The following is a 27,056-nucleotide window of genomic DNA, read 5'->3' as shown; positions in this document are numbered from 1 at the left end:
GGAAATGTTGAAGAATGTCATGGATAAATACGTTTTCAATGGGTATATCCAGATATGGAAAGAATGCAAGAGAACCAGTGTCAGGTTTGTAGTAAAATTTCGATGTTGTTTAGAGAAGGATATACTGCTCCCAACAGATATGCATGAATCTCTTCTTGAGACTCCTTGTCAAAGCATGGTCAAGGCACGACTAATGATGGGAACACAGCCCGACGTATTTTCTGAACCTAAGCTAACATCAGAAATTACCGGTATGTTTACCATCAAAAAATCATATTATATAGATTTTTATTTATTAATTCCAAAATTTGTTATGAATATTTAAAAATTTTTGGAAGAAGGATTTGGTGAGGACTTTTTTTCCTTTTTAAATAGGCATTAGCGAGGAACTCATCTCAAGGTTTGCCTTTATTTTAAAAGCTCTGACATTTGGACTTGAGATAGATTACGCCAATTTCAGCGAGTACTGCTCAGAAACTGCATCCCTTTTTGTGGATATGTATCCGTGATACTACATGCCTCCCACGGTGCACAAAGTGCAGTTTCATGCAGCATCACTTGCCAAGGTAGCAGTGCTTCCAATTGGCCAATTTTCTTAGGAGGGCTTTGGAATCTGCCCACAAAGATATCAAAAGATTCGGAGCGCACCACACGCGAAATATTTTGCGCTTAGAAGAAATGGGAGATCTTTTCCGAAGGCTCCTCCTTACTTCGGATTATCTAATATCCAATAGTTATGTATGTAGGTACATATGCTAAAAGAAATGTTTCAATCGATATACGAAACTTACTTGTATTAGAGGAGCCAACTTCTGATGAGGACAGTGACGGCTGGGAATCCGATGAAAACTGGTAGTGGGCTGGTAAATTTATCCCTAATGTTTTCTTATGTTTTATATATTTATGTTTATATATTATGGTTCATAAATAATTTTATGTGGCATTTTGGTTTATGGTATAAATTTTTTGCTAGGTGATTTTTTATGTGTGTCCTTTCAAAGTGTTAACGCAAAATTAGTTGACTAAATCATTAATAATGTTTAAAAAAATAATTTATGTATTTTGTATGAACATTGTTATTTAGATTATTAAATTTCATGGTAAACTACTTACTTTTTTATTCCTAACTATTAATTTCAATTAAAAGTTCCCTCTTAACTGAGGCCGTCCAAATAGTCGATTTTTGCTTTTTTTTTCGTCTCCGCGAATTTGTTTAAAAAATTTCCCAGGAACAATTTTTCGGCAAAAAGTCTTTATATTCATGTTATATAACCCAAATATGAATAGTAGGAAAAATTTCGTCGAGCTAATTATAAAAATATGGAAGATATGATTTTTGGCCAGCTTTTTTCGATTTCAGCCCACTGTGCGACGGAAGTGGCAACAGAAAACAGCCTTCTACGGGATGGAATTAGGCCTCCTTCAGTCCCCTTGCAGTTGAGATGCGAAAGTAAAGAAAAGACGCTTATCACCACCGACGCTTTTTTGATATCCCACCACGTGAAATATCAAAAAACTATTTATCTCATGCATGCCGCTTATCCGAGTTCGAATAGATATTCCCCATTCTCCTCCGCCAATCACAAGGCTACCTATTTCACTGAAAAAAAGGAGAGGCGAAAATCATTATTCACATCCAAGGAGACTCCACTAAGGTGGCCGAAGAACATGGCGGTTACGCGTTATGTCTTTCGCAGTTTCGCGCCCCTTGTATTCGGAGGCGCCGCTGGGCAGCCGTATCCCGTTCAGAGTCACTTTCGCCATTAACCGTATTAGAAGTGGTCTTTTTAGTTGACCGTCGTTTTGCATGCGTTAAATGGGTGCTTTATATGATTTATTGGCTCGGTGGCATATTATTGCCGTGTATTTAATCGTGAAAAGTAAATAGAGATGGATGGTAGCGCCGCGAGCGGTGATTTTGAGATTTGTAATGCGCGGAGCGACAACAATTCTAGCGGGTAACTTGAGAATCCTCTAAGGGGTATCCATTAAATGAGTGAGGCGTTAATGGGGGCGGTCAAGCCGATTCTTACCCAATCTCATAGTGGAGGTCCTGGCAAGTACCACGTAATTTTTTCCGCAAGAAACAGTATAAAATTGCGATCCCAGTAATCCTAAATACCAGTCTTACCTTATCTTAAATAAAAAATAATTGAAAAAATTGTTTTTTTTTAACAAATCCAACGCAATGAAGTATACATTAACGTGCGAAAAATCCACAGAGAAAAAATGATTCGCATTTACAAGGATTCGACCCCGGACCCCCCAAATGACGCCTCGGTAGCTTAACTCGCTAAGCTAGCACACAACCGGAAATCGGGGGATATACAAATTATTTGGTTCTAGAAATACCGGTTTAGACGAATGGCAATGGTCATTTTTTATCCTCATTTGAAAAAGGCCTGATTGGCGCCCATGCGATGCCACTCCACGTGACGTCACAGGGACCTATTTCCATACGAGTAGATAGCAGTTTTACATCGCCTGAGATTACCAATGCATGTATGAGGCACAGAGCTCAGGGAAACATGTCTCAATAATCACCTATTAAAACTGGCTAAGGTCGGAAAGTTTTCTTCGTTTGTTAAGGTATTAATAATCCTTATTTAAGCCAAGCACTACCTGCTAGCAGGGTACTCTGCTACCTGCTAGCATCCTGCGTCGTATCAGAGCTCAAAGCCTCGCCCCAAGGTCACCTCATTTGCGGCAGCGAGAACCAGAACGACGTCACACGGAGTTTTCCCAGCATTCATACTTAGCCGTCGCGTTTTCGCGCGCTTGAAAATTTTCACTTTTCATTCAATCGCGAATAAGTAGATATCGTCATTTAAAAATATATAAGCGTGAAATACGTACTCCAGGAGTAATAATCTTTCGATTTAGGCAATAAAAAAATAATAGGAAACCACCGTATTAATGGACGCCACCTAATGTATATTATTGTTCACAGCAATCGTCAGAGTTCCGGTTTCAGTTTAGAGTTCTTCGAGCGGGGCATTTTTTTAGATGGCTCCGATTTAGTAGCAAGCCTCTTTTTATCTCTCGCCGTTTTTTCATAGCCGAATAAAAATATATAAACGAACTTTCGGTGCCCTACTTAAACATTAACAAATTACCTCGCGTGCCCACAACCCGGCGCCAGCCTCGTTTACTCTCATAATGGAACTATTGTTAGGAGCTTGCTGCGCGCCGTCCGCGAAAACCCATTTCCACCTGGGCGATTCCATTGAGAAGACGAAGTCCTATCCCGCGCGTAGGATTAAGGGAAGATAAACCCATTGTCCGAAGGAGCTTTTGAGAAGTTCCGCGCCTCATATCGACTTGTCCTCTTCTCGTGGAGACCCGCTTTTGGTTCAGTCAAGTCCATCCGAAAGGATGTCGGTCTCAAACGCGAACTCTGGCTTTCTCGAGGTTATTGAGGCCGCCCATTCGCTTATTTTCATGAACACCTTTCTCGCCCACCCTGAACGGATATCATCACCAGCGGTTTCCAACCGGTGCGGTGGTGCGCGTACTCCTGAGGGGTATGCGACGAACCAGAAGCGACGAAAATAATCGGTAATGGCGGACGCCAGGAACTATGTATCTGTGAGCCAGGAATAGGGTAGTTTCCTTCATCGAAGAAAACGAAAGGCATTGATTGCGATTCGTTACCCACCATTAGTGTATTCATAATACACAAATTATTTGGTTTTAGAAATACCGGTTTAGACGAATGGCAAGGGCAAAATATTATCCTCATTTGAAAAAGGCCAGATTGGCACCCATGCGATGCCACTCCACGTGACGTCACAGGGACCTAGTTTCTACACGAGAGGATAGGAGTTATACATCGTCTGAGGTTACCGATGCATGCAAGAGGCACAGAGCTCAGGGAAACATGTCTTAATAATAACCTATTAAAACTGGCTAAGGTCGGAAAGTTTTCTTCGTTTGATACGGTATTAATAAACCTTTTTTAAGCCAAGCGCTACCAGATAGCATGGTACTCAGCTACCCGCTAGCATCCTGCGTCGTATCAGCGCTCAGAGCCTCTCCCAAGGTCACCTCACAAGGCGGGAGGGGGAACCAGAAATGCGTCACACGGACTTTTTCCCATCATTCCTACTTACGCGTCGAGTTTTCGCGCGCTTGAAAATTTTCACTTTTCATTCAATCGCGAAAAATAGATATCGTCATTTAAAAATCTAAAAGCGTGAAATACGTACTCCAGGAGTAATAATCTTTCGATTTAGGCAATAAAAAAATAATAGGAAGCCACCCTATTATGTATACATATTCAATGGGATTTTAAAAATAAGCTTTCTATCTATACCTTTATTTATAGCCAAAGGTGTCACCTACCCGTCGTGAAATTATGTAATAAAATGTGCGCGTTACATTTTTGGGGGCACAATATCAGTTGTATGCACATAGGGGGCTAAGAGAGGAAAAAAAAGATTTGGAACCACTGCCTTACATCACAAGACATTCTGATATGAGTGGAAAGTAAAAGGGATACAATAGCAGCTATATACACATAGAGCGCTACTAGAGGAAAAAAAAGGTTGTGAACCACTGTCTTAGTACAAGAGATACTGCGATATAAGTGGAAATTGAAAGGGGTGGAATGTTATTGTGAATTCAGTTTATTCGGACGCATCTTTCTTGTTAAAACGGTCGCACTTTGTCCTTTTTCTTGATGTAGAGGCTACTGGGTCCGTATGCCTAAAGTGTGTACCACGCTTTTCACAATACCCCTGTTGCTCATTAAACCTAAATTATATGCTTAACTACCAAGCAGAATCAAAGGAGACACGTACGAATTTTCTTAGATGAGCAAAACAATGGTTTATGTCTTGCATAAACACTTTGTTTTGCTGATAGAGTCAATCTCTATAGTTTTAATCATTTGTGCATAAAGTCAACTTTAACCAGTCAGGAATGATAGCCAATTATACCTCCAAGCCATCTTCTGAGAGCGAACTTCAGGATGGATTTTTACCAAACGTGGCGCTGAAGTCACAAGCCCACACAGTGACACATGGCACTGAGATTGTGCTTTCTAAGCCATTATCAGAGGTTTCAAAGCCATCGTCTTAGTCACATTTTAAAGATTCGTCACAGTGATTCAACAGTATGATTGGTTGGAATAGATGACGGTGGAGCGTTTCACACATTGGAGGAGGTTTTCCGAATCCTTCTCCCTGGACACCTCGCGCAGTGATAATATATTGGATGGAGAAAAATTATGTCACGAAATTTTAACCCTGGATAGATGATACCAGTAAGAACTAAAATTACTAATGATATTTAGGTTGAAAACTCACCATTTTTAGACTACATAAACTTCACGACCTAAACATCACCAGTAATTTTGGTTCATACAGTGGCACTAAATCCATGGGACCTAAGGGGGCCCGAGCCCCCTCAAAAATTCGACATTGGTGGGAGGAACAGATGTGTCAGGCTTGTCGATTTTCCCCGGCGTGACAAGTTATCGAGAGTCGAGTTTTCAGGGTGTTGATTATATAACTCTTCTAAAATGCTAAAAAAAACTTTAAAACTCGCTATTTATAAAATTTCCCAGGGCGAGCCCCGTATGGGTCCCCCCAATATTTTTTATAAGTCGACACCCCTGAGTTAATACGGGCTTCAGGTTTCCAGGGTTAAAATCTCGTGACACAATTTTTCTCCACCCTGCATTTTAAGGAATATCCGATACTCAAGGGTTGGGGTGCAAGTGCCGGCCGACGCAGCTCTGGTGGCTGAATAATGCAGTGCGTCATTGCCGGCCAGAATGTTCGGGAAGAACCCAGCGAACATAGTATAAAAGGTCGCGCCTCGTACACTATGGGGGCACTCTACCGACGCAATGCTTGCGGCTGCATCAATGTAATTTAAGACGAATAATGTAAGACACGGTCTCCGTCGTTACTTTGTGGAACTGTTTCATGTTTAAAATAAAAATACTTTGTCATATTCCACACTATTTTGAGTTTCTGCATATCATGCTATATACAGGGTGTCCCATTCATCTTGACCACCCGAAATAACCTTTTGTCCAGATGAAAATTTAAAAAATGTGTCAATCAAATGTTCATTAGCCGTCAGGGGGACATTAATCAGCATGATTGCCTTCCTTGTAGCTTTGTTATTTACAAAGATAGAACAGCGGTATGTCTTTTTTAAATGGCACCCTATATTTCTTATTAGGCAATTCATTTCCTCTCCTGTAACTCCTCCTGTTCATATCTTTCTAAATAATAAAGCTACAAGGAAGGCAATCATGCTGATTAATATCCCCCTGACGGCTAATGAACATTTGCTTGACACATTCTTGAATTTGCATCTGGACAAAAAGTTATTTCGGGTGGTCAAGATAAATGGGACACCCTGTATGCAGAAACCCCGGTCGTACCATTTGAAATAAAGTGTGGAATATAACAAAGTATTTTTATTTTTAACTTAACGCGAAGAAATTGTGAATCAGAAGTTACGCGTTTTTTCATATAAGGGAACGCTACCCCACTCCATTTTATTGTTAAGTTTCAGAATTAAAAATAACGGCGTAAAAGTGTTTATCATCAGATGTCCCAGACTGAGCAATCCAACCTTTCAGCAATTCCGCCACACTGCTATATTGGATCTCGAAGAGAAAACCTCACTCTCCGTTGCATTCCCATTCAAATTCCCTTTTACGCAGCACACCGCCTGGGGCATGATGTCCCCTATTCGTCGACGGGCCCTTCGAATAACCCCTTACTTATATCCCCCTTTGATCCGAATTCCACCTTCATCCCTTCCGATCTCATTTCCATCCCTTTACCTTATCCCTCGTCCTTTTTTCCTTGAAGATTAATCTTATCTCTCCTTCCCTCCAGTCCTAAAGGTGGATTCATTTCATATCATCGAAAAACTCCATCTTTTTCTCGAAAATAGGGCGTAAAGATGGCCGAAGAGACAGAAAACACCAAAAACAGCACCATATAGTGATCTTTCTACACTGACTAATACACTCTTTCAGAGTGATACGAAGACCCAGCTCTATTCTGGAGGAATCTGCAATACTGCATAAGCTGGTGGGGGATTTTTTGTCCATAATCATAAGGTCGCCACTCCTTAGCTACTAAGCTACGACAACTAAAACATTTTTGGTCCAATTTGCAGTAACCACGAATAAATGTTTTCTTGAAAATTCAGCTTTTTCGACATTTTATTTAATATCAATCTTATCTCTCCTTCCTTTCAGTCGTGAAGGTGAATTCATTTCATACCATCGAAAAACTCAATAATATAGAGCATAAAGACGGTCAAATAAAACAGAAAACACCAAAAACAGCTCCAAACAGTCATCTTTCTACACTGACGGCGGATTAATATATTTTTTCAGGGCCACACGAAGAAATAATCTTGGTGTCACAGTGTTTTTACCGATCCTTCAGAAACGTTAAGATAAAAACAAAATAAAAAGATAAAAAACACGATTGGTTTTTCTTGGATATTCAGCCTTTTCGACATTTTATTTAATATTAATCTTATCACTCCTTCCTTTCAGTCGTGAAGATGATTTCATTTGATATGATCGAAAAGCTCAATAATAAAGGGCTTAAAGACAGAAAAAAACAAAAAATCAACTCCGAACAGTGATCTTTCTACACTGACAGAATATAACTTTTCAAAATATAACTAATAACTTCAGGCTATACTTTGTGAAACCTCTCCATATTGGAAGTAAGGAAATAAAACTTTGTAAGGTTCACTGTTATTTAACTATGGGCACGACCCGGGTTTCGTAACTTGGTGACATCGTCAGGTGACTGATTTTGCATGCATCATACATTTATACAAAAGTACACAAGTGACAGTGAGGACATCTATCGGAAAGGAAAAACCCCAGCCCTTTCAACCAGTCCTTTTCCTTTCCGATAGATGTCCTCACTGTCACTTGTGTACTTTTGTATAAATGTATGATGCATGCAAAATCAGTCACCTGACGATGTAACCAAGTTATGAAACCCGGGTCGTGCCCATAATTAAATAGCAGTGAACCTTACAAAGTTTTATTTCCTTACTTCCTATACTTTTTCAGATTAATTCCAAGAAATAATCTAAAGGTCACAGTATTTTTACAGATTCTTCAGAAGCTTTGGGATAAAAATAAAATAAAAAAGATTAAAAATCTCGTTTTTTTTCTAAAAACAGTATATAATGCACTAAAAAAATAAGCTTTTTATACATTGGAGAATAAAGTGTGGGTGCTTATTTAAAACCTTATTCAAGCACTTATTGTTAAATGAAGGAAAAAAAGGCATGCTGGAAGAACAAGGATGATACGTCAGCTTTCGTCCGGCACCTCTTGGTCCCCACCACCCGAATGACAAACTTTGTTTTCCCCCTTCCCTTCGAGGAATTAACCAATCCCAGCTCGGAACCGACCCCACTCCATTAACAAACATAATATATATAAAAACCTGTCCCCGCCATATTAATTTTATATTTCATGTGTTTGATAATGGTTTAATAGCCCAAAACCGGTCATAGAAATTTTTATAAATATTTTGTGAAAGTAACAAAGTGTCTGTTATTGATAATAGCGTGCATGGGTGCTGATTGTGTTTATTATATGTGGTTAAAGATTCGTGAAAACAGCATTTTCATTTTAATTTTATAGCACTTTAGATTACAGTTTATAGCATTTTGTGGCATCAATTTTTTCCTTATTTTCACATTTATAATTTTTTCTGATATCATTTTTAGATTACGAAAAAAATGTGGTGAAAAACAGTTATTTGACAAAATACGAAATTGTTAAAATAATTATGGGGTAGAATAATTATAAATTAAGGAGTTAAATGTATAGTAAATAATTAAATATGAGAGTAATAGTCAGAATATCATTTGCACCAGTTCAACGTCAACATTGAGAAGTTTCAAAACTTTCTGCTCTCAACCGGTTGCGTCTGACAGTCACAACTAGATAGTACAGGTTGAAAAAAAAACCTCTCTGCATCAACGATGCTAACTGCTGTTCAGATTGTGTGGATTGTGGAGCATTATCAAACTCAGTCTTTCATAGGCAGATGAAGAAAAATATTTGCTTAACATCGCAGAAGCTACCGCGGTTCTCTCTCAACCTCTCTAGCAGCTGCCGATTAAAATAAATGTAACCATTAATGAAGCAGTAAGGCCCAACGTCCACTGGAGCAGCAAGGGGTGGGCTCGGCGCTAAACCTACGAATTTGGCCATCTAAAAGGAAAGATTGCGGTTTAAATATTGTAAAAGTCCAGTCATCGCGCCTCAGTGGCATTTACCGCATATGCGATTTTCACGTATAGTTTTTCACGCCACTAGACAGATATGACAATTAGATATTGCAGTGGCGTAACTGTGGGGGGGGGGGGGGGGATGAGGGTGATAGATATCCCCCAAAGCCTTAGAGAAACAAAAAAAATGTATCCAAAACTATCGTCTAGTTTTGAAATATAATAACTGCAAAGGGTAAAAGTTAAATTTTAAGTGCCAAAATGATTTAAAATGTATTTCCAGGCAAGCAATTTTTCAAAAATTTTCCTGGACAACCCGTTGCCTGGGGGGGGTCGCCCCCTCAGTCCCCATTATTCCAAAGCATATTTCTAGTTACGCCACTGAGATATGGTATATACAGAGGGTAGAAGAGCATGATAGATGAATACGTATTGGCACCTTCGCTTTAATATCCGTGTAATGAAAGGCTTATTGTTTAATTTTTAGTGCATTATATACTCTTTTGAAAAAAGCGAGTTATTAATATATTTTTATTTTACTATTTTCTTTTTAGCTAGAGTATACGTTTGATTTTAAATTAATTTTTAACCCATTTTAATATTACTTCCATAGCTTTATTTTATAAAAAAGAGGCCTATCAAGACTACCAAAAACTTTATCCTATAAATTGCGAAGTACGGATCAAGACACGTTCCATGGCATGCAGTAGCATATTACAAAAGGCGTTCATTCCTTAATGCATGCAGATAATTTTACATAAAAAAGATGATTTGATTGAGCTAGTATTTTCAAGACTCAAAAAGATGAGTAGAAAACAATTTGCACTTTAAGCACACAATATTCATATTTTTCCGAGTTTGTTTCTTAGTACATTTATCATCCACTTTTATGGGCTTGAGCAGATATGATAACACGAGCATTACAGCCACACAGACCTTAAGCCAGACCGGGCTATGCTCAAGAGCAAAGGTAGGGGTGTAATTAAATTTCCAAAGCCAGCTTTCTCTTGTGCGGCTTCACAAACGAGAGAAAACCACAGCTTGAGAATACAGCAAGAACTTTTCCAGCATTAATTACCCAAAGAACTCGTAGCAATAATGAAATTCAGGGAATGCGGTTGACTACGTGGAAATTAGCGGTGGTGCACAAACTGCGTTAAAAAATTAGCTGCGTTAAAAAAATTAGTAGCATTAAAACAAAGACTGGTAGTATGCGATGGAAACGGGGCTATTCCAAAGGAACGAAGTTGCTATGGTTAGACTATTTACGATTCAATTTTTCAACATCACGAGCGATTTAGCCACTTCATTTCTAATTTATGCAAAAAATAACTTTTCCGAAATTGTAAAAAGATTTTAAAATTAAATTGTCATTAATAGAGGCATCGTTACATTGATACGGGCTAGAAAAAACACAGCAGATGACAATAAAGGAGGAGTAGCAAAAGAATTCCAAACTAATTTGTGCAGGAGCTGAATTACTTAAATCACGGCGGATGAGACAGAAAAGTTTCATAGTTCCAACGAAGGATGGGAAACGAAAATAGAGTGTGAAGCACGCGTGGGCCTCATCGCACTTCCAGGATTTTGTTTGGGGGTGTTTGAAACCTTTAACCCACTACACTACCTTGCTCCCCATAAAATCTCCCAGTACTTGGGCAAAAGCCTGATGCTGACTCATATAAATTAATCCGGAACGTATTGCGATGTAAAAACTGAAAATGTAAAAGCTTTCACCATTCGTTCAATTGTATTAGGCTCAACTATGTGGAAGTTAATACTCGAAAATGAAAAGGAGACTTCGTTGATTTCCATTGATTTATTTCGTCCGTACGACATGTTTCGAACCACAGAGGTACTTGATAATGACCTCTATGGTTCGAAACATGTCGTACGGACGAAATAAATCAATGGAAATCAACGAAGTCTCCTTTTCATTTTCAAGCTTTCGCCGTTATCATCAGTTTTTCTCTGCGCTATACTTAAATAGGATGCTGGAGCTGCCACAAATAGGGTTATCAACATGCCTTTATATTCTGATGTATCGATTTCCCCGCATGAAGACGGAACATCTTATTCGGCCACATCGAGTAGTGAGTGAATCGTTGCACTAAAAGACGAAGAAAAGAGCGTAATAGGAAGGCCTTGGATGAGATATATGAAGGTGATGTAGACGGACGAATATAAAAATGATATTATCGTTTAAAGATTAGGTGAGAATGATGCGAATAGCTGTGATGAAACGCTCTGAAGATCGGATTACTGAATCTGGATTCTGAATTATATTCACATTTTTCCCAAGAAAATATCCCTTACAGTATGGTTATAAGAGCGCTGAAACTGCCATTCACCCTCCTTAATAGTTCGACAGCTATTTTATTCACCAACCTTTTCTCCTCTTTTAATTTTCTTCTTTTCCTCAGAAAGAAATTTGTTCACATCTGCATGACCTAGGCTCAAGAGCATTTTGCAGGTATCCTATTTAGTACAAGCAAACTTTATACGTAAATTGGAACAATTACGCAATTTGAGCTAATCGCTATCAAGTGTGCAAACTTAACGCCAATTCCAGTATCTACTAAGGTGGGCTCACTAATGGAGGATTATCGGTTTGAAGGGAACTTCAGCACTTCGATGGCATAGGTAATGAGAAGAAAAATAGTGAACCTATTTATACGAATAGTAGAGGGAAACTTGATGATCCAAATATCTAGCCTTGCAAGTGACGGAGCTGAGTAAACTACATTCGCTCGAGTAATTCCGGCGGAATGGGCGATTCACTCGAATCGGCTCAGAACTCGTAAGACTAGCCGTGCGAGGGGCGAAGTTTGGAGGTGACGCTTTGAGTCAGCATCGCAATGGAATACGAATTAAGGTACTCTCAGTTACCCCGGAAACATTGAATCAATTCATCAATCTCAAGAACGAGAAGATGTAACACAATGATTCGTTAGTAATAGAAATATAATTTCAGAGGAAAAAAAATTTACCACGCAGAAAACTATGACTCGAGACAAACAGCTTTCAGATATATTTTAAATATAAATACATGACAAACGCGGGAAAACGATAGGCCAAACATGGAAATATCTCATTCAAATCACTGTATTCTTTTCAAACTTCGATAAATAATTATTTAAATTATATATTTCAACATTTCCACTGAATTTATGTTAGTTTCATACGACATTTAAAATTTCCTCACAAATCAATGTAAATATTGCAATGTCTTATTTAACTAATATTACTTAATTCCACCGCCTTTTGCCACATGATATTGCTAAATTGCCATGAAAATTCATTCCATTAGCTAATTATTTCTAAAGCCTATTCTTTTTTAAATTATTTTGTGAATTCATTCTTTGCAAACCACCTTTGTATCAAAAAATCAACTATGCCTACAATGTCAGAGGATAAATTTCACAAGTACACCTGAAGAAGCTGTAGAGAATAAATGAAATGATTGCAATATACGTGATTCGCGTAAAGTTTTTGGAGTTTGGGCACTACGTTGTGTCAAACGTTGAATAAAAAAATACTTTGAGCTGATAAATGAGACAGTTTGCCTTCCTTCTCCTGCGCTTATTTTGAAAGTTAAAAATTCAGCAAAGGTCTCCAATCCTCAGAATAACACAAACGTATATATTTCAGAAAGTGGGAGTTGATCAAAATTGAGGAAAAGTTCGATTTTTTTGCCACTCAAAATGAAGATGACCCTCCCAGGGTTTATAGATGCTACACTAGCCATCCGAAAAAAATATCAATGAAACAATTAACGATGCAGATAATGGATACCAAATTCATAAAACCAAATACAAGTCTACCCCTCGCTTTGAAAATATTAATAAGAAATATTGAACCCTCACTGGAGCCTGAATTATAATCACAATCACCACATGAAAACAATACCACATATTCACTAAAATATGATACATGTCAAACACCACTACCTTAGCATGATACATACCGCCATACATTAATTAACCCAAAGATATCAACCTGTTTTTAGCTACAATAAAGTAGAATTGCAGAACTGCGGACCGAATTTTTGAGACATTATACGATAGAAATGAATGTAAATTGCAAAGCATAAAAACATGAGTTGGATATAAGAAATCGCGAAATTTTCTGCAATATAACCGTGTTTTTTATTTTAAGTATTGGGGAAGCTTAACGGATATTTTTTTAATCTCACACATTACCGCAAGAGAACAACAATTAACTGTCCCATCTATCAGCAGGAATCCTGGCCCTTGAAATCTTATTAAATTGAAAACTTGTATCCTGACAACTAATTAACACTACACGTGGCGCCTGTGCGTGATCTAAAATCTGGACAGAGTCCAAAACAATTGAATGAAGTAAACTGGGTCAGGCACGAGCCGTTTTCGCACGAGATGCGCTTAGGCGGGTTACCGCAGAGTAATAGGGTTGAGGCATTGAGCCGCTCACCTTGGAGTTAAGAGGTGTGCCAATTTTTCATGCATATGTGACACATGTTTAGTGCGCAAAATAAATCAACGCCAGCAATGAGGGGGGTCGAAAACAGTTTGAAAAATATCGAAATCCCTGATGAGACTTCAAGATTAACACTAGAATCGCTAACTTAATCTTTCACCATTACCTTCATTTACATTACTGACATTATACTACTACTCCAGTGACATTACTTTCACCATTACCTGTTATGTGTACATGCAAGGGCCATTTTAATTCAGTCATTTTTCACTTCAAAATTCACTGATTCTTGGTTAACCTTGTGGTATTCCATTAAAAGTTTTTCCTGGATGTACACAATTACTTATACCACTTTTTTATATATAAGAGCGCGACCCGGGTTTCAATGAATAATCTTAATCATACATAGAATACTTTCAACTCAATTACTGCTACCATTAGCTGAGTTATAACAAGGGCCATAAAATGTTATTGACGTTTAATGCTCCAGCAGAAACTGCATTCAAGCTCTTAATTCTGTTTAATCTCGATAAAATATGCGATGGATAAAGGGTGTGAATTGGACGATGTAAATTATTAATATATCAAGTATTATTAAATATTCTCTTATTTATTTAGCGTCATTTGAAAATCTTTAAGTACTATTTAAAATCGTAAACCTAATTTTTTCCTAAGATCAATATAATGCTTTTAAATATACCATTGACCACGCATAAACCGAATTTCTGTTTTAATTCTTGCATCACTTTTGTCTGTTAAATTTTCACTCAAATTTATCTCCTACATTCCGTATCCTGGGGCCTGCAGAGCTTCCAGTTATGGCCCTGAGCTTTTATTGAGAGTAACGTAGGATGATTTTTAAACGCTCATCGGCTTTTCATAAAATTTATCTTGTTTTTTTTCCTCCTGTGTCTTCCATGGCCGTTTCTTAAAATTTGTTTCCAAAATAAGAATGCGATTCAATAGATATTTTCCCATAAATAACTCTTCTCTTTTTTTGAGCAAGCGATTCTTTCCTGTTGCTTCTTAGTTTCCCAGCGTGGAGCATTGGGGGACTATCGGGAATCTATAAAGGCGGCGTGCACCGACGCCACAACTCGAGTGAAGAAGAGATGAGTGTGCTCGCATCCCATCGATTGCGCTGGTTAAACGTTTTAGCGCGGAGGAATGATCGAGCACCCTTTTAATACTGGATTATGTGAGGCCTTCTTCTATTGCACGCTACCTGACAATCCCCGATTCCCGTAGTCTCATAAATTCATCCAATCCTTGTTTCTGTCCGCGTGAAAGTGTCTTCATGTAAAGAGATACAAGATATCTTACGTTGGCTGTGTAAACAAAATAAACGTCCTGACGGAATGGCAATAGTTAACACTTTTTTTTTTTTACAGAAATTTGGATTTACAATCCAAGTACCTCAACTAAGTAAACTCTTCTTAAGTAGCAAGACTGTCTTACGATTTCCTTCTTATCATAGGTACTAATTAGTAATGTTTGTTTTCAATGCTAACTATGTTTAAAAGATTTATTTAAAAAAATACAAAACATATTTGCAATATGGAACAGCAAATGTAAGTTCAAAGCAGAAAAAATTGATAAAATCAAACAAAAATTAAGTCATCACTTCACTAATTTTAAGTTTCCTTTTCTCACTAACATCACGTTACACTGACAACGGAAAGATATGCGCCAATTTTAATGCCTTTTGTTAACTGGTTGGTTGGGTTGAGATTTACACACCGGTACGGCTCCGACGCGGTCATTGACGAGGGGAACGTTGGCTGCGCAATTTCCAGAAGCTTAGACCAGTACTGAAACGCCCAACTTCTAGACTTTCTGAGAAATAGAAAACCTTAGCAATTGCCCAGTAGATCCATCTAATTTTACCCCATCGAGTCAATTTCTTGTTTGCTTTTTTGTAATTCCGGACAAAATCTTGCGAATCGAATGTAACCCACTCCCCGATTAGCTATCGGCTTAAAATTATCCGTAAATATTAGACCCAGATAACAATGCATTCGCACGCTATTTGTGGTTCTTCGGAGGTAGTTTCAGCCACCATTTTTGGGTTATTATTACACGTGTTAAATGCTCCATAGCGGCATAAATCTTACCAATTTAGGTCCTGGTATCAAAATAAGGTGCCTCTGGCGAAAGTATAACGCGTCTGACTATAAGGATGTTCAAAGCCAAAAACGTGGATCACAGTAATTTTAACATCTTAAATCCAATTCTTGCTCTGCTCATTACGGTACTACAACTTGAATCTCAAATGCAGGTTGTTTCAGGAGGAATTTGCAATACTTCGGGAGGTAGTAGGAGAGACAATTTTAAGCATTTTTGTCCATAAACATAGGGTCGCTACTACTGGCCTTTGGCAACGCAAACCATTTTTGGTGCACTTCGAAGTTGCCATGAATACGGTTTTCTTCTTCATTATTCAGCATTTTTGACATTGTATTAAATATTCTGAAGTTTAAAGGACTTTAAATTCTTAAGGTTGGACGGTTTTTCTTGATTATCCAGCATTTTTGACATTTCATTTAATAAATTTTAAAAAATTAAAATAAATTCTGAAGTTTTAAGGACATTAAACTTGAACGAAAATGTGCTATAATAAATTTCTGAAACAATCTATCTCAAATGGCTGCGCAATCGTGATGATTCTCGCTCAAAACTCTCGTTTAATTAAGCTTAATTATTGTTTTTTCATACTCTTACAAACATGCATAAACTTTGCACAAAACTTGAGAAATTACAGTGGTGGTGGATTTGTTAGATGAGCTGTGGCACTGGAATAAGGTCGATGGTATAACTGACGGGCTTTTTGATTGTTTGAGTGATTGAGTGAGTCAATGTCTGTCTATTTGTTACTGGAATGAAGTGAAAAATAAGTTTTTCCTGAATGTACACAATTACTTATACCACTTTTTTATATATAAGAGCGCGACCCGGGTTTCAATGAATAATCATCATCATCATTCATTAATCATGCAGTCTTAATTTCTTTAGACCATGTCCTTTTTATGTGCAAATGATAAGTGGCCTAACACCCCCTGCACACGCCTTTTAGGTGGCTTGCGGGGTAGTATGTATATGTAGATAGCAATCATCAGGTCGTCACATACATTTTAATTTCTTTTTTATTTTGAATTTATTACCTAATCGAAGTATTTTATTGGATATTTTTGTAGTAATCAGATTCAGACGAATTTAGCTGTTACCTATTCTGTCCCTTTCTTATATTCGCATGAACACGATTGGGAACGCATAATACGTATTGCTTCAGTTGGCAAATATGTGGCTTATACCACGTAATCATCTTAGCTATAGAATACTTTCAGCTCAATTACGGCCGTCGTGGTGATCAAAGGATTTCCTTCGCATACGAAATTAGAGAAAAAGAGGGTCGGACGAGTGATATGGTGAGTAATGTTGTGGATAGAGTGACCGCTGTGCGGGTATGGAACACCACGACCCTTTCTGCGGTTGAAATGGATAGCTCTCTCGCTCTCTGAGAGGGATGACAAGCGACGAAGTAGATCACGAACCAGCCCCACCAAGCTCCTTTCACTTTCATTGTTTGTATTTTTACTTTTTTGATAAGTTACATTCTGTACCTAAAATTTAATAACACTCTTCTGCAAAAAAATAGTTAAAAAAATGCCTGGCAAAAATTTAAGGTGTTTCTGTAACTTAAAGTTCACATAACAATATCTTATGTACCTGAAACAAACTTCAGTATTTCTATGGGAAATGGGAAAAGGTGGCACGAGGAATACTTATGAGTGGATTTTATGGGAATCCTGACACTTACCCTCATTCTTGTGTCTTACATTAAAAGGAATTGAATAATTGAATAATCAAATAAACACGAACAATTTGTCAACAAACACAATAGTCCTAATGTGCCAACAGACCATCACGTGACTCTGAATTTAGCCATTCCAAACTTGGTCTCGTGCGCAGAATCCAAAAATCGCGCTCGATTATATTTACCCTGAGCTCTTCATTATCATAGCGAGGTTCACGAAAGTTCGACAGACATATGGATTCGACAGAGTTTTACCACCGTACCACGTTTGCTACGCTGCCACCGCAGATATTTCCGTGAAACACAACGGATGCGAGTATTTATGCTCCCTCAGAAAACGATAATTAACATCTGAATTCATTGAGGACTTAACAGGTCGCTTCACTCTCGCTTGATCGGTCGTATTTTGCCTTTTTTGCGGTATATTAATCGTTTAAAACTTACAGTATCGTATTGTTATACTTAGGGACAATAATTAAATAATAATTGTAAATTAAAAAAGTGAAGGAATAAAAAAATTAGTCACATACAATTGTAAAATTAAATGACAATTATTAACTATACAGCATTTACAGAAGTTTTCCCATCCAAGGGAATAAATAGGAAAAACAAAAAGCAGAAAATTCAGTTAATACATTCACAAGCACAACATTCAGTGTACCTGACAATCACACAAACATTAAATGAGCACATTGTGAGGGCTATAAATAACTCTTTAAATATTTGCGTTCACCTAACCTTAGTTTAAACGTCTATTTTTTTATTGGGCCAAAATAAAAATTTCACTTCTTCATTTTACTTACCTTTCAATGAATAAATAGTAATTAATCATTCTTAATAGATTCTTGAATCTCAAATTTACAAAGAAATATTTACCTTTCAGAAAATACCAAAGTAAAATGTTCGAATTTTAGATGAAGGCAAAAATACATTCTACCCTAAATGCTCAGAGCATTTCAAAATAATGACATAAGTTAAAACCAGTAATTCGTACCAAAAAAGGACCGATCGAGCCGTGGAGTGATAGCGTCCACATATTCTGAGGGAGCCGCGACTTTTAAAGTCAGGATGACAACTCTATTTCGACATCTCACAACTTTGTTAATAGCCCTCAGCGAAATTTTCCATATAGGTCGGGGTAGCAATACGACGCCATTTTCGCAGCCCTAAAATTTACTCCGAAGTTGTTTTTTTTTGGGGGAAGGGGAAGAGTTGAATATGATGACTTTGACATTCGTCACTACATGCAGCGAGCGTGTGGGATCCGGTGCAGAAAGACTTAATCCGCGAACTGAATAAAATACAAAGGAAGGCTGCGCGTTTCGTAAAAAACTGCTACGGGCGCACAGACAGGGTTTCCCAGATGATAAGCGAATTAGGCTGGGAGCCGCTGGAGACTCGGAGGCTGCGCGCTAGGCTTAGATTGCTTGAACAATTGAGAATGGATATCTTAAGAGCGACATAGAGAACATAATATTAGAGCCACACTTTATTTCCAGGTCCGATAGAAGCGATAAATTAAGAGAGATGTTTTGCCGAACGGATAGATATGGGAATTCGTTTTTCCCCCGAACCATAAAGGACTTTAGTAAACACTATTCCCAACTTCGTTAGAGTACTTAAGTTTTTAACTGTAAACGGCTGGTGTCCTAACACCCCCTGCCACACGCCTTTTAGGCGGCTTGCGGGGTATTATGTAGATGTAAAAGATTGGCGGGACTTCAGAGCCTCCTTCCGTCGGGATGTCATCGCTGTGTGGTGGCGCGCTGCTTCGCCGTTTGCCATCCCCCTGAGAGAGCGAGAGAGAGCTATTCATTCCCACCGCAGCAAGGATCGTGGTGCACCATACCCGCCCAATGGTCACTCTCTCAACAGTACTACTGCCCATATCACTCGTCCGACCCCCTTGTTCTCTAATTTCGCATGCGAAGGAAATCCTTTGATCACCACGACGACCGTAATTGTTTGGTCTCTCTCTCCGCGGCGAATTTCACCACATAATTCACAGTGTCCGGCGATATCTGGTGGAACTGTTTTATATCCATGAGAATAAACTAAAATGGTAACCTTCCACACAATTTTTTTTAACTTAAGTACCGACACGGTTTCGACACGTCGTGCTTCGGTAGTAAATAAAATTTTGTGGAATGTTACCATTTTAGTTTATTCTCATGAATTTCACAGCGTTAAATTCCAGTTGATACGCAAGTTAAACGCTAAACTCAAGTTGTAGATCCAGTTCGCAACGCAATACGTGTAAATCATAGATCAGTATATGGGATTATTTCCATATTGAAGTCCGGGTCCAATTAACACGTTGCAGCACAATAAATTTCATTTCACCCAACATTAATACACGCATTAAAAATAAAAATAAGGGGTGTAATTATGCATCCAAAAAGAAACAATTATCTCAATTTTCTAGTACAATTACTGCGATAAATTAGCAGTATTTCAGCAGATGGGATTCACGGTGAACAGATTTGCATATTATCTAGCTCTATACAGCTTATTTAAAAATTTTCACCTCCAAATAAATGAACATGAAATAATATAGATAACAAAATTAGAATGATGCAACATAACTATTTTATACACCAGTTCGTCACATAGGATTTCTAATTTTTTTTTTTTGCAAATTTCGAGTTATTACTTATGAGTAGAGATGCGTGAAAATCGCAAATGAGATAAATGCGATATAGATGCGATGTGCGCAAATAAATGCGACATAGATGCGATGACTGGACTTTTATGACATTTTTATGCAAATTTGCCTTTTCGACGGCAAAATTCGTACATTTTGTGCCGATCGCAAATTAAATGCTCCGCCGACTCTCACGGCTTGAAGCACTTGAGCGACTGGCCAGCAGCTAGTTGGCTGGGACTCTACGTGGCCGCGAACTACAAGTGCGCGCGGGAAAGCTACACCTCCGCCTTTTTATGTCTTATTCCTTAATTTATTATTGTTCAACAACATGATTATTTAAAATAGTCTGTATTTTATCATATAACTGTGCTTCACTACATTTTATCGTCATCTACCTCATTATGAAGATAAAAAATATACTGTTCTATACGATAATCCGTTATTGAGAGCGCGATAAAATAAAAATGAAAGTGCGATTTTCACGTATCTCTTGTTATGAGTTATTAATTAAAATGATTTGTAGGATAATTTTACCTACTGTTGAATTTGGCTATACTATCTATATGAGGGCTACATTCTTTGCTCGTATGAACACGTATGAGAAAGTTAAACATTTATTGCTTCAATTATAAAGTAGGTGGCTAGTATAACGTAATAAACTTAGCTAAAAGATTCTTTTCACCTGAATCAAAACTACCATTGGTGTAGTCAATGAGTTATAAGACGCCGGGGTTTTTGTCTCTGAGGAGAAACTCTCACTTTAACAAATGGTATGAAGTAATTGTCGAAAGCTCTTTAAGTCTGCCTCTTAAGTAAAATTAAAACATCCATCTTCAAGCATGTCATTTCAAAAATGAAATTCAAGACGAGTTAATTTTTTTATAGTAGAATGGAATAATAAGACATTTTTCCGGCTCTTAAGGCCGTTTTACACGGGACACGGAATTGCGCAGGTTAGAGCTGCATTAATTTCTAAAACGGCGTGGAATTGTGCGAATGCATGAACGAAATTATAACAGGGGCCATTTTGCCGTCTCACATCCACGCATTCTCGCATGTGTTCTAGCAATTCTCCGCTTTACACGATGCAATTTTGACTGCGCCTTCGTACACACATCAGATTGTGCAAGTACGTGCCCCGTGTAAAATGGCCTTTGGACAACTTCCCCTCAATGCAAATAAAATATTTCCTCTCCTGCTTTGTGGAACTATTACCTCCGCTCCAAATGGCAACGTTAATATTGATCGCATCCGTTACCGGACGAGATGAGGTAGTGACGTGGAACTAAGGAGATAAGAAATTACGCTTTACACCCTTTTAAAACTTTCTTAGCGCTCAGTGGCGTAAAAGTTGCTGGCACTAATCATGTTACTGCTTCACAGGTCACCGTTCTGTGCTCCGAGGCCTTTTGCAAATTAGGTTCAGGCCTTCTGCAGAGAGCATAATGACTCACATCCCTTAATCATCAACACAGTAATTTTTAATGAATTAAAATCACTGTGCTAATTTTTAATGTAAATTTTTTTTAAATATAAAACTGAGATACGTAAAGGATTATAGCTTTTGATGAATTAGGTTATTTTCCTGGCTCACAACAGTCATGCTATTTTATCATTAGCTCACTTATTCTCAAGCACTCACATTCCTTAATCACCAACATAGTAATTTTTAATGGATTAAAATCACTGAGTTAATTTAAAATATAAATTTTTATTTTTTAATTAATTAATTTTTGCTTAATTTTTAATGATTATTTTTTCAAGGTAAGGCAAGTTTATGTATCTCTACTTAGAACGTGTTCTCAGAGAAAAAAAATCATCCTGTTGATTAGGCCGCTCCGTACACACAACAATCGCGATCATGCTGCCCTCTTCAGGGTCGTATTCCAAAGCAAAGACGGTCACAAGAGATAAGTTCAAGGGATCACGAACGACTCCGTCTCTCGGCCTATCAGCTCCGAGTCCATCCACCTGTCAAGCTTATCTTGCAGCAGGAGTGATGCATTGTTGTGCCGCAAAAGAAGGCGTGGATCACAAAGTGAGTATTCCTATCTTATAAGATCTCCGAGACCTATGACATGACTCGCCCTATCACAACCCTTCCAGTCACTCACGGGGCATGCGGAGGGGTTAAAATAGGCAATTATCCTGGGCACATCGGCGCTGATAAACAACTAAACATGGGAATCGTAGTAAGGTGGAAATACCCGAAGGAAACATCTAACACACAAGGTATTGAGCCTTCAGGCCGAATATGGTATCTGATAGAGACCCCATACGCTTTTTCGGAAAGACTTAACTTGCTCATTTAGTTTAGTGAGGTGGTAGTGGGCAACATTGAAGGGCTCTTTAGGCGCCATGAATGAAGTTTTCTCGGGTTAACAGCCGGGTTAGATTGTCCATTTTTCCAACGCGTCGAAGTGCGACACGTTCCTGGTCATCAATGAAATATGAACCACACGCCATGATGATAAACCTTCTCATCGCTCCCTGTTGATAACCTCGAAACGTTCGTCAAAATGGGCACTCTAACCGGGTTGGAAACCTGCGATAACCTAAATTGATTTATACGCCGGGAGAGCACCAGATCTTTCTTCATCAAGCACCGTATTTATTTATTTATTTCCCGCTGCCCCGTAAACACATTGCGGCCTTTGCAACGGATTTTTCAGCATCAACAACGCGCAACACAAACATCCATGCCCTGGTTAGGGATCACCTACCGGGATTCGAACCCGCGACCTACGGATTGGCAGGCGAGGACTTTACCCCACCGCCACCGAGGCCGGCAAAATATACACAGAATTCGAAAGATGGCGTCACCGATGAATGATGAGAATGTGTGAACGGATTAATGTAGCGCAAATAATAGTGGTAAAAGAAAAGATTAGCATAAAAACATTTCTATTCTGGTTTCAATGTGAAAGCAATTATATACGTTACCATAGCGACTGCAAATACGGAGTACATAGAAAACGTATAAGGCTTAAGGATGTTAGCAGAACAGACATTGTTGGAGACGCTATCTCATATTCCAAATGAATAAAGGTACACAATCGTGATCATAAATTATCCCCACGTGATTTTTAAATTGCAGATGCCTGTTACAAGGACCCGAGAGCAGTCGCCTGGAGATAAAATATCCTCGTTCTCGCTCTTGACGGCTTCTTCATACCACACATTTGAACGATACAGAACTATATTTCTCGACTGCTACATAATAACACGAGCGCAGCAACAGTCTTTATCCTCATTCAAACGACTTGAACTCCCGTCAACTCTAATATTTATGTCCCTCCAAATTAATCATCTTCCTCTGCATGCACCCGCGGGATATTGTACCTCATTTCGTCCAAAGTCGTTTCCATTATTTTCCTCTAGAGAATTTGGACAAAACTAGGATAGTTCCAATTTCTCCATGTTTCCGGTGCAACCGCGTAGGTTTGTTGGTGATTACAACAGTTTCTGGCTGGAACACGCTGAAAGCAGAGCCAGCGAAACCGTTGTCATCACCAACAAACCTACGCGGTTGCACCGGAAACATGGAGAAATTGGAACCTGAACACCGTGGAAACCTACGTAGTCACATTTCAAACTAGGATAGTAGTTGTATTTCTTAAGTTCACGACAGATAGCATTCTTTGGAGGGCTGCCAAAATGGGAAATAATACTCATCTCCCGCTCTTGTACAGCCACTACCAAACTGTACAATGTTTAGTGCTATCACCATCGCCAACAACTCAGTATTAGACTACTTGAAGGCTGCACTTGAATCATGGGCCTTTTCAACACTTCTATAATTTACATGCAGTACTTTCACCGAAGTCTTTCGCCTGGCTTCTTCGTGAGCTTTCATTCTATACTATTGTGCCCCAGAAGATGCAATCTTTTTTAGGAGCTGCCATGCAACTAAAACAGGACAGTGCTCGGCAATGCAATAAAAATAGTTTAAAACAAAAGCAGCTCATCTGTGATTCATTGTAGAAACAAGTGTTCTTATTGCATCACTAATACGAATAAAAAGTAAGAGAACAAAACTCCATTACAAAATACAATCAGGATAAAATAATAGAAAATTATTATTACACAAACATTGTGACCGAAGTTAATTAAAAAATAAAAGAGTAAACGCAATTAACATAATCCAGTGAACCCTTTATAAGGAAAATTAAGTGAGTGTCTCAAACAGAAATTAAAAATTCTTATAACGAAACAACCACCCTCTCAATTTGTTAATAAACTCAGCTTGGCTATTACAGCAATGTCAATTTTGCCTAAGTCTACCATATAATTTTGGCGATGAATAATTATGAAATCTTTTGAAGGCTTCAAATTTAGGTTTAGAAATATAAGTATTAGGTGGCATCTTAGGGTTCTCGTGCGGAGACAGGAACTTAAGTAATCACGAATTCTGTTCATAAAAATTCAAATAGTAATATTTTATCATAAAAATGTTCAACTTATCGGTTATTGAGTAATTACGCATCTGAAAGAGGCCGATTACACACTGATAAATAATATAAATCACAGAAGAAGAAATGAAGACTGATGAGCCCGTAGAGTAAATAAAATCTTACCATTTTAATGCCACCCATTATCTATAAAAATTTGTAAGAAACCATTTCGTGTACTTAGATATTGATCTCCAACGTTGAAATTCAGGGAAAAGGTTAGCTACACCATCAAACTTTACTCTATGAAAAGCGTGGCAATTACTTTACGACAAACTTCAGGTAATTTGCATAACAAATTACACCATGCATCGCGTATCAATTTTTTATCCTCCCATTCCATTGAGTTAATGTCAGTGAGTGAAGATAAGGTATTCACCACAGTACATGTCTCAAGCAACTACAATTTTATTTTCATCTCTTTACATTAGTTACCCCGGGCTTCTTGACAAGATAAAGGAATGACGAATAAATTTTTACGAATAAAATGTCCAACGAAGCCCGTCAACTCTAATTTTCATTCTAAATGTCCATCTACTACTGGAAAATTTCGTGATAAAAAATAAACATATACAGAATAAAGGAACGAATAAACACAGTAAGTTTATTCATTTAACGAAGCCCAGGGACTCTTGGAATCTGTCACATTTATTTTAATTTCCCATGAGATAAATCTAATATAAGAGATGCTTACACTAAATGATTGATTAAACATAAAATATGCTAATAGTAAACAGTTACGAATATCAATTCAATGGTCAAATTTTATGAAAAGAGATAAAAAACATAAATTTAACATATATTGAAGTAGTCAATAGACTTTTAATCCCCTGAGAGAAAATACAGAAACCCTATCTTGGAATTGCAACACTATTCCGACAAATAGAATGCTTCTTTATAAATGTCGTTGCAGGTAAAATAATGCTTCCATAACTATTATTAAACGATAGTAATTCACAATTAAACCGAGCGAAATCAGACTGATATGTATTCTTTTGCAAACGGTCCTGCATTGAACATGGTTTCATTTCATACCATAATTCATACTTTAATGCATTTTCAATACCGTGAGTCAGTAGCAAATTCAATAATTTTGAATTATACAAGTTAAAATAAATAACACTCATGAACACAATATGAGTCAGTTTTTTAAATTAATCGGGGAAAATAATTTTTTAATGCTTCTTTAAATGAATTTTTTTCTTTCGTTTGGATTACCATGGAAATAACCATATATTACAGACTCATGGACAATTTCACTCACCTTTCCGCCGTTATTCACGATACTCTGGTTGACGAAAAGATGAAGCCCTTTCTCGATATTCCGAGCCTAGAAAAAAAGAAAAGAAGCTATCTCAATACCTCATGGTGTAGGAATTATTCAAATATATCGAAAATGATAAATAATATTTACCTTTGTTACACAGAAACTACTAACAATAAATAAAAGACAAATAACACAAAAAATTGACGTCATTTTTGTTGGTGACAAGATCAGTGGACGTCGTGGTTGCATTCCATATGTGATGCGCTTAAATCGCTGGAAATAATTCTGAGATAGCAAAATTCGTACGAAAAGGAGTGATAGGCTATAGTTAAACGTCTTTCAAATCCCGTGCACAGCAATTAGGTGCTTTTAGATTGATTGTTCCCAGCTCAGCCATATCACGAGTCCACTTGGTCAGTTACCAAACAAAACCGTAGGGTAATTTGATTTCCCTTCCGAAGAATTCTTGCAAAATAGCTCAATATCGGAATAAATGATTCTGAATTCGACCTGAATTAGTTATGTTAAAAATTATTATAACGCAATAATAATATTTTATCCGCGGATAGCGATGATCCATTCCTAATTTTACATCGTATTAAACAGATAATTAATATAAGTAAGACTCAAAAGTAATGTTAAAGAATAATCACATCAAAAAATAAAAATTAACGACCGAAAGAGCAAGTAATAGCACTGAACAGTTATGACTTTGATAGATAACATTATCATGAATATGAATTTATGTCAACAATCCCTATGATAGCTATTTCCTCCGTGAAATTCGGATTGGTCTGCCCGTCAGAGACGCAAGTGGAGGCTTTTGTAAACCCATTTAAATATGCGGAGGATAACAACACATCTAGATGACGACTGGAGGATCCTATTAGGAATATTCGTTGTCCTTTGGGTCTTTGAAGTCGTTTTTTTATTTCATCCACCGCTTGCGGCTAGAAAGTGACACGGAAAACGTCCTTTGAAATATGTTTCGCAATGATTTATGGTCACATTCCTATACAAGGCAAAGAGAACTATTTTTTCTCTCTTAACGTTGGCAACTAAGGCCTGGAGGTGTAGATTGCCTTTTTGACTATTTTTGTAGCTTTATGGCAATAACAGTGTGAATAAACCGATGTAGCCATTTTTTATGCATTCTGTTAAATGATTCCGACT

The 27,056-nt window shown here is 37.7% G+C and overlaps 1 protein-coding gene across 1 annotated transcript in view; it reads right to left on the bottom strand.

Annotated features, from left to right (window-relative positions):
• LOC124165291 overlaps positions 1-27,056 on the bottom strand; it is a 687,405-nt gene that overhangs the window by 417,714 nt on the left and 242,635 nt on the right. Inside the window, exon 3 of the mRNA XM_046542634.1 lies at positions 25,881-25,946. The gene's annotated coding sequence lies outside the window, so the exon portion shown is untranslated. The remainder of the gene's footprint in view (positions 1-25,880; positions 25,947-27,056) is intronic.

The sequence above is a fragment of the Ischnura elegans genome, chromosome 9, assembly GCF_921293095.1.
Source record: "Ischnura elegans chromosome 9, ioIscEleg1.1, whole genome shotgun sequence".
In the NCBI taxonomy this organism is placed as follows: Eukaryota; Metazoa; Arthropoda; class Insecta; order Odonata; family Coenagrionidae; genus Ischnura; species Ischnura elegans.
This window is presented reverse-complemented; position numbering and strand designations above follow the sequence as displayed.